At 46.0% G+C, this 12162-nt stretch overlaps 1 protein-coding gene across 3 annotated transcripts in view; it reads right to left on the reverse strand.

Annotated features, from left to right (window-relative positions):
• HYCC2 (hyccin PI4KA lipid kinase complex subunit 2) overlaps positions 1–12162 on the reverse strand; it is a 73492-nt gene that overhangs the window by 38012 nt on the left and 23318 nt on the right. For all 3 annotated transcript variants that reach the window (XM_081938753.1, XM_081938751.1, XM_081938752.1), the window contains exon 2: positions 1236–1335. The gene's annotated coding sequence lies outside the window, so the exon portion shown is untranslated. The remainder of the gene's footprint in view (positions 1–1235; positions 1336–12162) is intronic.

Genomic DNA, 12162 nt, shown 5'->3' on the forward strand with positions numbered 1-12162 from the left:
AAAAGAGAAAATATTTTTTTGTAAATTCTCCAATTTTACAAGTTACTGGAAAGTATGGTTTATTCAAAATTTAATACTGAATCATTCCATTTCTTCTTCATGTGTGGAAGGAAAAACATGTTAATCTGAACAAACTCTTTGCGACCCAGCTAAATTCCAGAGAGGTGGACCAATTCTCAAAGGCTGCTGTCCTAGCTGGGAGTTCTGTTTATGAATCTGTAAATGTAACTACAAAAGGCAGCTCAGCTTTGTACTGATTAACTACTGTATTTGCATTCTATTTAATCTTTATTTTAAATCTTCCTATTTTTAAAACAACACATTGTTTTTCCTATTTATTTTGCTTGCCAGAATATCAAACAATAGTAGTTTTAAGAGACTAGGCTGCACAAGTAGATAAAGTTTTAGCAAGATAGAGTAAACTTCTTTTTGGCCAGCTCAATATTTGTAAACGTCTCATTTGGTAATAAGTGAGAGACCGCATGGCATTTCCTTGTTGTTTGGGACTATATTGTTGGCTGCAGGGAGTTAACAGGAAGATCTGTTACATGCTGATGGCAGTGTATGGTATGAAAAATTTCCCCTTCTCCTAATCTTTCTAACTCAACTTCCCCCCAAATTTCCTAGATCCATAAGTGTTTATGCATACATCTCATCACTTGGCAACAATCTGAATAAATTACTTACAAAACTTAAATACTATCAATTAAATCATCTAATGTCATCATTAGCTAGTCAAATCCAGTAAAGAGGAATCAAATAATATTTGATCACCTAGTTTTGAATACTTTTTAAGAAAAGAAAGCTGGAGAGTATTTGCCTTATCATAAATAGATTGCCATTGTAGAGTCCTTGGTACTCCTTGAGCTTGGTTATTTAGGATATTGTTTAGTGACTGATTATTTGTCTGGTATTAATCCTCAAGATTAACAATTCCTTAATCAAGGACTTACCAAATTAGACAAGCAATCAATGAACAACAGCCTAATCAAGGAACTACCAAGGAGAAAACGATATCCCCATCAAACTCTAGCCCTTCTAGTACTGAAGATGTTGCCTTGAAGATGTTGGGAAATGAAATGTCTGCAGGGAAAAACCCAACCTTAGAAAGGATCAAGGAATCTATAATTCACCCTCGAGCTATATACATTCTCTTCTATTGGTACTAAGTTGTCATTGTTTAGCTCCCCTTTTGAAATACATTTTAACAGTGAAAAAAAAATGTTACAATCTACCTCTATTTGGATAAATTAGTTTTCTAATTGAACTGGTGGGTGAATGTTGCCATTGCCCAGTCTGGAATACATTTGATAGAGCTTCATCAAATCACGGAAACTGTCAAAAACAAAAACGTGAGACAAACACATTTTTAAAAATGAGCAAAAGTAAAGAAAACTATGCTACTATACTTTGGCTTTCAAATTCTACAGACTTGAAGTTCAAGCGTATATAATATAATATCATTTTTTTAAAAGACAGGTATATAAATAGCACTCTTTAACTCAGTGGTTTTCAAGCTTTTTTTCAGCATGGACTCCCTTTTAAATACCTTTTGAGGCCACGGAAAAAAAAGAATGGTCAATAGTAAGTACAGGAGAAGACACCTTGTGTGTTTCACCCACCCTCTGCCCATCTTCCAAGTCACTGGGTTTGACGAGGAAGAGGTAAGAAACAGTGGTGCTACTGTCACCAGTTGCAATAACATCTGACTTTGGAGTGAAAAAGATATGTAGTAGGACAGCAATTCCTATTTTTCTCATGCTCCCTCTTTCTGCACCATTCCTTTTCTACAGGGCCTCTATTAGGGCCTCATCTACAAATTTAGGTTTTGTGAAGCTCAAGGGACCTTGAGCCAAGGGGAACCAATAGGCCCAAGGCAGTTGTTTTCCCTATCCTCAGCCTTTGAATGTGCCAGTTAAAAATTTATACTTATTGTAATAATAAAATACATAGCTCGTACTCAATTCTGAGAATGAATTATTTCACACATTAAAGAAAAACTAATTATTATTTTTTCTAGCTATAGTTCAGAGTTACAAACAAACCCTAAATTTTAGTTAATTTTAAGGTCAGTTTGATGAAATGAACCAGCTTCATGTTTTAAGCTACCTAATCGATTCCAATTTATCAAATCCAATCATTTACTAAATGCTAATTGATAATAAAGGAGCAAAAACTTCTAATTCTCCATGTCATAAGACATGGGTCCAATATTTACTATCTCTTGCTCCTGTAACAATAAACCAAATTTATTATGACATCCAAAATGGCCTTATGCAGTAAATACATGGTAGTGTAAAACAGAATACAACATTGTTTTTCAAGAATAAAATACTTTTCTAAGAAGAGTGTCTTCTCTTCCTCTTTTGTTTTATTTTTAAAATATTCTTTTGACATATCAATCCTTTTTTTAAAATGTAGGATCCTGGATCCATAAGCGGGAATTTTGAGAAGTAAGATCCCCATATTACAGGGAAAAAATCATTTAACAAAATGATAGATTTTATTGGATGTGAAATAATTACCCCATGCTTTGAAGCATGAATATGTAACAGTCTATCTCAAGAGTTTCATTTCATATCATTCTGCTTATCTTCATATCTTATCAGCATCCCTTGCAGATTCAGTAAAGCTAGAACTTGTAGTACTCTTCTATTCTCAGACAGTACATATTCTACTAAAGCATCAGCACTTGGTAACATTTGTACTCAACTGTGCTTTAGAGAGAAGGCCTATATTCCAATGGCGTTGAGGTATAGCATGCATTAGCAACTGAAATCCCATTACTGAACATCTAAGATAACAAAGAATATTGATTTTTCATAAAGCTGAGAAGTACATTTTAATTTCCTATTGCAAACACAGAGGAAAAAAGATATTTTACAATCAAATTATGCAACTTTCCACAATCAAACAAATTTAACATTTGGAGTGATTATACCTAATTGGGAAACATACACTATATTGCCAAAAGTATTCGCTCACAACTGCTTCTGATTATGTGGATGGGTAAGCGAATACTTTTGGCAATATAGTGTACCTAATACTCTTTCCTCCTCCTATTTTCCCCACAACAACACTGTAAGGTAGGTTGGCTGAGAAACAGTGACTGGCTCAAGGTCACCTAGCTGGCTTTCATGTCTAAGGTGGCACTAGAACTCAATAAACTCCTGGTTTCTAACCTGGTCTCTTAATCACTAAAATAATGTTCCACAACAATATACTTTCAATCTATTCCAGATATGAGCAAAAGGTCTTAGAACCTTAGAATGCTTACTCTAACATGAGTCAAATTGTCATTTAAATTTTTCCATGTTAGTATAAAAGTACAACCAGATACCAGTTGGCATGTACAGGTAGTTCTCAACATATAATCACAATTGGGACTAGAATGTCTGTGACTAAGGAAATAGTTAAGTGAGTCAAGCTCAATTTTGCCATGGTTATTAAGCAAGTTTACTAGAGTTGTTAAATGAAATCTGGCATATTGACTTTGCTTGATTGTCAATGGAATATAATACAACTGCAAACAAACAAGTGATCTTTTAGTATGATGCCAGGATACATTTAATTAAACTGATTTAAAGCAAACATAAGCTCAATCTATATTTATTATAAATTCTACAATGTTCAGAACATACCTCAGAACATAGCTTAATAGAGGGGTGAAGCATTGATAATCACTGTCTTAAAGCTTTTATTTAGTTGAAAATTTAGCACTGAAGATAAATTTGTGCACTTATTCAAGAAAGATAATATACAGTTGAAACTCGAAAAATTAGAATATCATGCAAAAGTTCATTTATTTCAGTAATGCAACTTAAAAGGTGAAACTAATATATGAGATAAGACTCATTACATGCAAAGCAAGATAGTTCAAGCCGTGATTTGTTATAATTGTGATGATTATGGCGTACAGCTCATGAAAACCCCAAATCCACCATCTCAGAAAATTAGAATATTATATGCAATCAATAAAACAAGGATTGTACATAGAACAATATTGGACCTCTGAAAAGTATAAGCATGCATATGTACTCAGCAGTGACGTGCGGTGAGTTCTGATTTAAAGCGACAGCATTTGTTTTCCCCTTTGTGAAAAAAGTTTCCTTCTTTCTTTTTCTTTTTCTTCTCCCTTCCCCTCCTTCCTCCCTCTCTCCCTCCCTCCCCCCCTCTCAAACACACACACACACACACAGGTTGGATTGGACTACACACACTTTCCCCCATCCCCGGAAGGATCCAGCCCAGCTTCACTGATTATAGGTTTGAAAAGGCAAGGTGCCTCCGCCGCAATTAAACTACACTTTGAAATTTGAATTCCTCCCCCTCCCTCCGACCCACACGTACCTTTTCCAGCTGTTTCAGAGAGGATTTCAACTCTGCTCTTGCCTCGAGTCCTCTGAAAAAGCCCCGCCCAAACGAGCGCCCTCTACTATGAGGCAGGAGAACTGCGTGCCTCACCTACATCAGGAATTTTTAGGCTTTTAACCCTTGCTTAACTCTGCTCGAGTGATCATAAAATGCCTAAAGTCAGACTAGATGAGGCATGCAGTTCTCCTGCCTCATCGTAGAGGGTGCTTTTTTAGAGGCTTTTTTAAACAGTTAAGCAGAGTCATCCACGGTGAGGCAGCAACTAGCTCAGTCTGACCTCAGCTCTCGCCTTTTTCCTTTTACATTTTTTTTTCTTTTCATGATGACAGTGTTGAGGCTGGTATTCAGTACTTGGTTTGGGCCCCTTTTGCAGCAATTACTGCCTCAATGCGGCATGGCATGGAAGCTATCAGCCTGTGGCACTGCTGAGGTGTTATGGAAGACCAGGATGCTTCAACAGCGGCCTTCAGATCTTCTGCATTGTTCGATCTCATGTCTCTCATCTTTCTCTTGGCAATGCCCCATAGATTCTCTATGGGGTTCAGGTCAGGCAAGTTTGCTGGCCAATCAAGAACAGTAATCCCACAGCCATTGAACCAGGTTTTGGTGCTTTTGGCAGTGTGGGCAGCTGAAAAATGAAGTCAGCATCCCCATAAATCTCATCTGCAGAAGGAAGCATGTAGTGCTCCAAAATCTCCTGGTAGACGGCTGCGTTGACCCTGGTCTTAATGAAGCACAGTGGTCCAAAGTCCTGTTGCTCCTTGGTCCAAAGTCCTCTTTTCTGATGAGAGCAACTTTTGCCAAAAGCACCAAAAGCTGCTTCAATGGCCGTGAGATTACTGTGCTTGATTGGCCTTTCCATTCTTCCTCCATACTCTGGGTCCTTGGTTTCCAAATGAGATGCAAAAGCTTGAACTATCTGGCTTTGCATGCAATGAGTCTTATCTCATATATTACTTTCACCTTTTAAGTTGCATTACTGAAATAAATGAACTTTTGTACAATGTACTAATTTTTTGAGTTTCACCTGTATACTATGTACAATACTGTATTTATATTATTTATATTTCATTATACTGTATTACATTACTTGCGGGATCGCATCCTGCCCCATACATCCCTACGACCAATCCGCTCACACAGAGAGGGACTTCTCCGGGTGCCGTCCGCTAAACAGTGTCGGGGGGCGACACCCAGGAGCAGGGCCTTCTTTGTGATTGGCCCAGCCCTGTGGAATGACCTCCCCCTTGATATCAGGATTACTTCCGATCTCCGCTCCTTCCATGTAAAGCTCAAGACCCACCTCTTTCAACTGTCTGGCCTGGCTCAACCGTAGTTTATCCTTTTCCTCCTGACAGTACTTTTTTAAATTGTATTATTATTTCGGGGTATTTTAATGACTAATTTAATTTTTATTATTATTAATGTAATGTATTTTTAATTATTACCTCCTCCATGCATGTATGTATATGTATGTATATGTGTGTATTTTTATGTTTATATGTATGTATGTATATTTTATTGTACGCCGCCCCAAGTCCCTTGCGGAGAGGGTGCGACTAACAAATTAAATTTCTATTCTATTTCTATTCTTTCTATTTCAAAATTTATATCAGTGGCATATAAATGTAGTTTCTCCTGAAAAATAATGGGAAATTAATCTCTCAAAAATTTGCATAACTGGGGTGAATGGAAAAGAGCAGTATAATAGGAAACAAAACTGCCATATCAGGAAGATTAAAAACTAATAATCAAAGAAAATGACCGTTGGCTTACCTGAATGGTCGTTCTCTAAGCGCTGCGGGAGTGTCCAAGCACGGGTTAACTTCAGCTTGCTGCCCAAGGACTGAGTTCAAATTCTTGTAGCTCCGCCTCTTGTTCCCCTCAGAGGCTCAGTTTTAAAAAACGAAGGGAAGTCCTGGAAACCTGGCAATGGCGATGATCCATGTCCCAAATGGTGGAAGGGACCCCACAGCCACCTTCAGGGTGGGGTTGGACACTCCCGCAGCTCCTAGAGAACGACCATACAGGTAAGCCAACGGTCATTCTCCTAGGCGCTGCTTGGAGTGTCCAAGCAGGGGACATGCCAAAGCTATGTTGTCCCAGGGAGGGAAGAATTGTCCAAGGCCGCGGGGCTCGTGACAACCCTTTGTAGAACTCTCCTCCCAAATGCTGCCTCAGCCGAGGCGAAAACGTCAAGTCTGTAATTTTTGATGAATGGAGAAGGGCTTGACCACGTAGCGGCCCGGCATATCTCCTCAATGGGCGCTTGAGTGGCCCATGCAGACGAGGTTGCGGCGCTCCTCATTGAGTGAGCTGTAATGCGAGGAGGGGCCGGTCTGCCTTGCTGCTCATAAGCCAGCTGGATGCACGCCCTTATCCAGCGTCCACGGTGGAAGAGGTAACTTTCCTGCCCATGGTTGCGGGTTGAAATGACACAAAGAGCACCTCCGACTTGCGGAAGGGGGCTGTTCATTTCATGTAAATCCGCAGTGCACGACACACATCCAGCTTATGCCACCCGTGCTCCCTGGGATGTCTGGGGCGCGGGCAAAAGTCTGGGAGGAATACCTCCTGCGATCTGTGGAATACGCTGTTGATTTTTGGCACAAAGGCCGGGTCCAGCCGAAGGACCACTCTGTTGGAGTGAATGATACAAAGGTCGCCTCTGACTGAGAGAGCAGCCAACTCGGAGATTCTACATGCCGAAGTTATGGCAATAAGGAAGGCCGTCTTTAGGGTCAGGTGGCGCAACCCAACCGTTCGAAGAGGCTCGAAGGGGCCCCCGGACAGAGAACGTAACACAACCGACAAGTCCCAAGTCGAATACCTGTGGACTGTGGGAGGGGATAGGTTAGTGACACCTTTAAGGAAGTTACGCACCTGCGGGTGTTTGCTGAGCGGCAGGTGAGAGTCTGTGGAAAGAATAGTAGCCAAGGCGGCTGTTTGACGCTTGAGTGTGTTGGGCGCTAGGCCCTTGTCCAAGCCCTCCTGCAAGAAGCCCAGGATCTCAGGGATGGTGGCAGAGGTAGCGATGATTTGATGCTGAAGACACCAGCAAGAAAAGGACGACCAAGTTGCCTCGTAGATCCTGACCGTAGACGGGTGCCTGGACGCCTGGATGGTGCGGATTACCTTCTCAGAGAAAGCGCTGAGTCTCAGGATGTCCCCCTCAAATGCCACACGGCAGGTTGCAGCCACTGGGGCTCTGGATGTTGAACAGCCCCCTGGCTGAGAAAGATCTGCTCCTGAGGAATGCGCCAGTGGTGGGACACAGACAGGCTGACAAGGTCGGCGAACCAGGATCTCCTTGACCAGTGAGGAGCTACCAGCAACACCTCCGCTCCCTCTGTCAGAATTTTCCTGATGACCAGAGGGATTAGAGGAAGAGGCGGGAAGGCGTATAGTAGGCCCGGGGGCCAGCGAGACCGAAGAGCATCTGTGCCTTCTGCCCCGGGGCACTGGAATCTTGTGAAGTACCTGGGGAGTTGGGCATTGGTCGGGGATGCAAAGAGGTCAACTTTCGGGAGGCCGAACTTCCATGACAGCTGGCGGAACAGCACTGGGTGGAGACGCCACTCTGCATTCTGGATGGTGGTTCTGCTGAGCCAGTCTGCCGTCACGTTGTCCTCCCCCAAGATGTGGTCCGCTCGTAGCGATGCTAGGTGTCTCTCCGCCCACCGTCCCAGGGCCTCCGCCTCTGACATCAGGGCTAGGGATCTTGTGCCGCCCTGATGATTGATGTAGGCCTTTGTAGCGATGTTGTCGGTCAGAATCAGCATATCGCGGTCCCTGACCAGACGGAGGAAGTGTCGTAAGGCCAGTCTGGCGGCCCGGAGTTCCAGCCAATTTATGTTGTGGGCGAGCTCCGCTTGTGACCACCTGCCCTGGACCACTTGTTTCTGAAGGTGAGCGCCCCAACCGAAGAGGCTGGCGTCTGTTGTTATGACTAGGCGCTCCGGTTCCTTGAAGTAGCAGCCCTTGAGAAGAGCGTCCGACTGCCACCACCGGAGCAAGGGCAGTACCTTGGGAGGAAGGCACACCACCCTCCTGGAGTTGCTGGCTTTGTGTCTCTGAAGCAGCAGCAGGAACCACTGGAGTTCTCGCGTATACAGTCGTGCCCACGGGACCACCGAGATGCAGGACACCAGCTTCCCCAGAAGTTGGGAGAGGGAAACAACCGATGCTGACCCCGTTGAGAGGATTTTCCTCACGAGAGACCTGATACTGTCCACTCCCTCCTGTGTGAGGGAAACCTTGCAGGACTCGGAGTCAATCACTGTGCCGAGGTGTTGGATTCTGCAGGTCGGGGTCAGGTGGCTCTTGGTGAGGTCGACCGAGCAGCCGTGTTGTTGCAGGACTCGGATGGTGGTGTCCAGATCCCCTTGGGTCTGCCCCCTGGACGACGAGTGGATGAGGATGTCGTCCAGATAACATTCCAGTCTTACAGGGGGAGAGCGGAGATGTGCCGCGATGGCGGCTAGAATCTTGGTGAAGGTGCGCGGGGCTGACGAGAGTCCGAAAGGAAGGGCTCTGTACTGGAAGTGCTGGTTGCAAAACTGGAACCTCAGGAACCTGCGATGCGCCGGGTGTATTGGAATGTGCAAGTATGCCTCCTTCAGATCTATAGAGGTCAAGAGGTCGTTCTGCCTGACGCAGCCCAGGATAGTCTGAAGGAACTGCATCTTGAAGCATTTGTACTCCAGATGCATATTGAGGTCCAGTATTGCCCTCACTCCCCCCGATGACTTGGGGACTAGGAACAGGATGGAGTAGAAGCCTGTGCCTTCCTGACCCTCAGGCACCCTTTCTATGGCCGCTATCTCTAGCAAATGATCTATTTCCACCGTCATGAGCTGGAATTTGTGGGGCGATCTGGGAGTGGGGCAACAGACAAAGGTCCTCAGAGGGAAGGAGAGGAAATCCATAGTTAACCCGTGACGGACCGTGTTCAGAATCCAGGTGACTGTCGTGGTCTCCTCCCACTGAGCAGCATAGAGTTGGAGACGGCCGCCTATGGGAGGGTCCCTGCGACGGTCACTTTGGCTTCTGAAAGGATCGATTGGAGTACCCCCCACGGAATGGTCTATGGTAGCCCTGCTGTTTGTTCTTGTCCCTATAGTAGGATTTATCCTGGGGACGATCTTGGGTCTGGGTGTAAGGCCGGCTGGTACCCCCTGAAGAGGTGGAGGGCTCTGAGCCACGAAAGGAATTCCTACAGAAGGGCTGGCCCCTACGGTCCGGTTTTTTGGTGACTGCTGGCAAGACCTTACGCTTACCCTTGGACTCAATTAAAAAGGGGTCCAAGGCTTCCCCAAATAGTTTACCTCCTTTGAAGCGTGCGGAAGCGAGCTTCCACTTCGCCTTTACGTCCGCCTGCCAGTGACGGAGCGACAGCAGACGGCGCGAAGTCTCGTTAGAGGCCAGGGCTCTGGAGAATTTGGTGGCAGTGAGCGAGGTGTCAGCCGAGTACTCAACGGCCGCAATTATCTTATTGACATCCTGCCTCGTCCTAGTGTCCCCCGCTGGGAGGCAAGCCAGCAGTTAGCGGAGCCACAAGAGGGTCACCCTGCCGAAGTATGAGGAGGATGACAAAGCCCTCATGGCCCATGCTGTGGCCAGGTGAGTCTTGTGGGCAGCTGACTCCGCCCTCTTATCCGCCGCTTTTAAGCCTTCCAGTAAATCAGCTGGGAGAGCTGAGGTAGAGGTGAGGGATACAATGGGGTCATCCACTTGAGGGAGTTTAATAGCTCCTCGAGGGGGGCCTCCATGGTGTAGAGCTTTTTATCTGTTCCACTGGGGTTAGCCATGGAACCCAGTTGAGCCCATTGTCGCTGGATGATGTCCAGGAACAGTTGAGGGGCCGGGACTAGGTCCAGGGGGGGAACCTCCTTAAAGAGCCCCGTGCCAGGGTCCTGGCCTCCTTGTTACCCTGGTCAGGGGAGGGTTTATCTGCCGGAGGAAGTCCCATTTGGGGAGCAGTGGCACGGGCCTTGGTGAGTATGGCCCTAAACATGGAGGGCTTGAAGAGACCTGAGGTGGCGGGTGTCTCGGGAGCGGGGCTTTCGTCCTCTGAGAGGTTCGGAGCCTCCTGCTCAACCTCCTCACCGTCGGACACCTCACTGATGCCAGTGGGAGTAGGAGAGGCCTCCCTAACAGGTGGATCCTGAGGTCTCACAGATCTACCCTTGCTGGGGATTGCAGATACCAAGGGCAGTTTGGAGGCCAACTGCTGCATGCCATCAGAGATGCCCTGAGCGATGGCGCGCTCTACCACCCCTTGCATGACTTTAGACAGTTGTGGTTCCTGCATCTGAAGGAGAACTGGGTCAGCCTCAGAGTGGGCCAGGGACCCCTCCCCCGCAAAGGAGTCTGCCTCATCAAGGGAGTCCTCAGCCAGGGAATGGCTGGGGGAACCAAGGGAGGCCCTGGAGGGATTGGGTGAGAACCCAAAGTCTTCCTCAACTGGCAAAGATGTGGATTCATCTCGCTGGGGGTGGGAAGGGAGATTATTGGGTGGAGGTGCTGAGGTTTGCTGTTGCTGCGCTGACTGGGCCCTTTGGAGCTGTTTTTTAAGGGCCTTTTGGCGTTTTTCAGCCATCTTCTCAGTGGCCTTGGAGGGCTTCTGAACCTTAGGGTGCTTACCCTTAGCTGGGCACCCCACCCCATCACCTTTGGCAGTAGGGTTGGGCCTGCTGCGCTTACTGGTAGTGGTACCAGCCTGAGGATCCACTTGCTTCTCCATCAGAGCTTGGCTGAAGAGCAGAGCCTGTGAAGTCTGACAGGAGGAGAAGAAGGAGACTTAGGTCTTCGGTGATGGTTGCTGTCGCTCGGGGCCTGCAGGAGCTGAGTGCAAGTGGGGCTGGTAATGGCGTCGGCTGAGGGAGGCCGGGTGCCTGCAGATCCGCACTGTTAGGGCAAGGGTGAATGGTCTGGTAGTGACCCAAAAGAACCCTTGCAGCCGCTTAGGAGACCTGGAGAGAAGGAGCCTGCCTGGAGACCCGGAGCAAGGCCCGAAATTAACAATCCTCTCCGCGGCGAACTGCGGTGAGAGAGCAGGCTGCGCGGCAAAGGCAGAAGCCTGGGAAGAAAGCGCGCCAATTTTGAATTCAAAATGGTGGCCGTGCACGCTTTTCGCGCCTGGAACAACACTGGGGGAAGAAGGAAGCCGAATGCTACCGAGGGGTCCCTAACTGCCTACCTGACCCCTCAGTGTCCGTCGGCGATCGCCAGACGAACCCCCTGTGGTGCAGCCGCAATCGCAGCGGCGAGAGCAAGCTACGCTCCAGGTAGCCTGCCTCACGCGTCACTCAATCCACTTAAAGAGGAAATTAAGAAAGGAAAATAACAACTACTAAGAAACTAGCTAAAACTATACAAAAAAACAATGAAAGGGAGCTACACTACACTATCTAGAGGGTCCAGCTTGTTGCACAAGGACTGGATCACCCCAAAAAGCGTCCTGTAGGGCGACTGAGTTTTTTAAAACTGAGCCTCTGAGGGGAACAAGAGGCTGAGCTACAAGAATTTGAACTTAGTCCTTGGGCAGCAAGCTGAAGTTAACCCGTGCTTGGACATTCCAAGCAGCGCCTAGGAGAAGTAGTTTTCTATTTTAATTTATGAGGTAGTTTGTATTAGTAAATAGTGATTAATGAGACTAAATAGTTTAATTTTTAAAAAGTCCAACATATTCTTAATCTAATATGCCCCTATTCACAGGTTACTCACTTACAAAATAATAGTTATGTAAACTGAAATTACACTAGTGAAGCTGTTTGTACTGTTGAT

The sequence above is a fragment of the Natrix helvetica genome (assembly GCF_964273705.1).
Source record: "Natrix helvetica genome assembly, chromosome: 1".
Classification (NCBI taxonomy): domain Eukaryota; kingdom Metazoa; phylum Chordata; class Lepidosauria; order Squamata; family Natricidae; genus Natrix; species Natrix helvetica.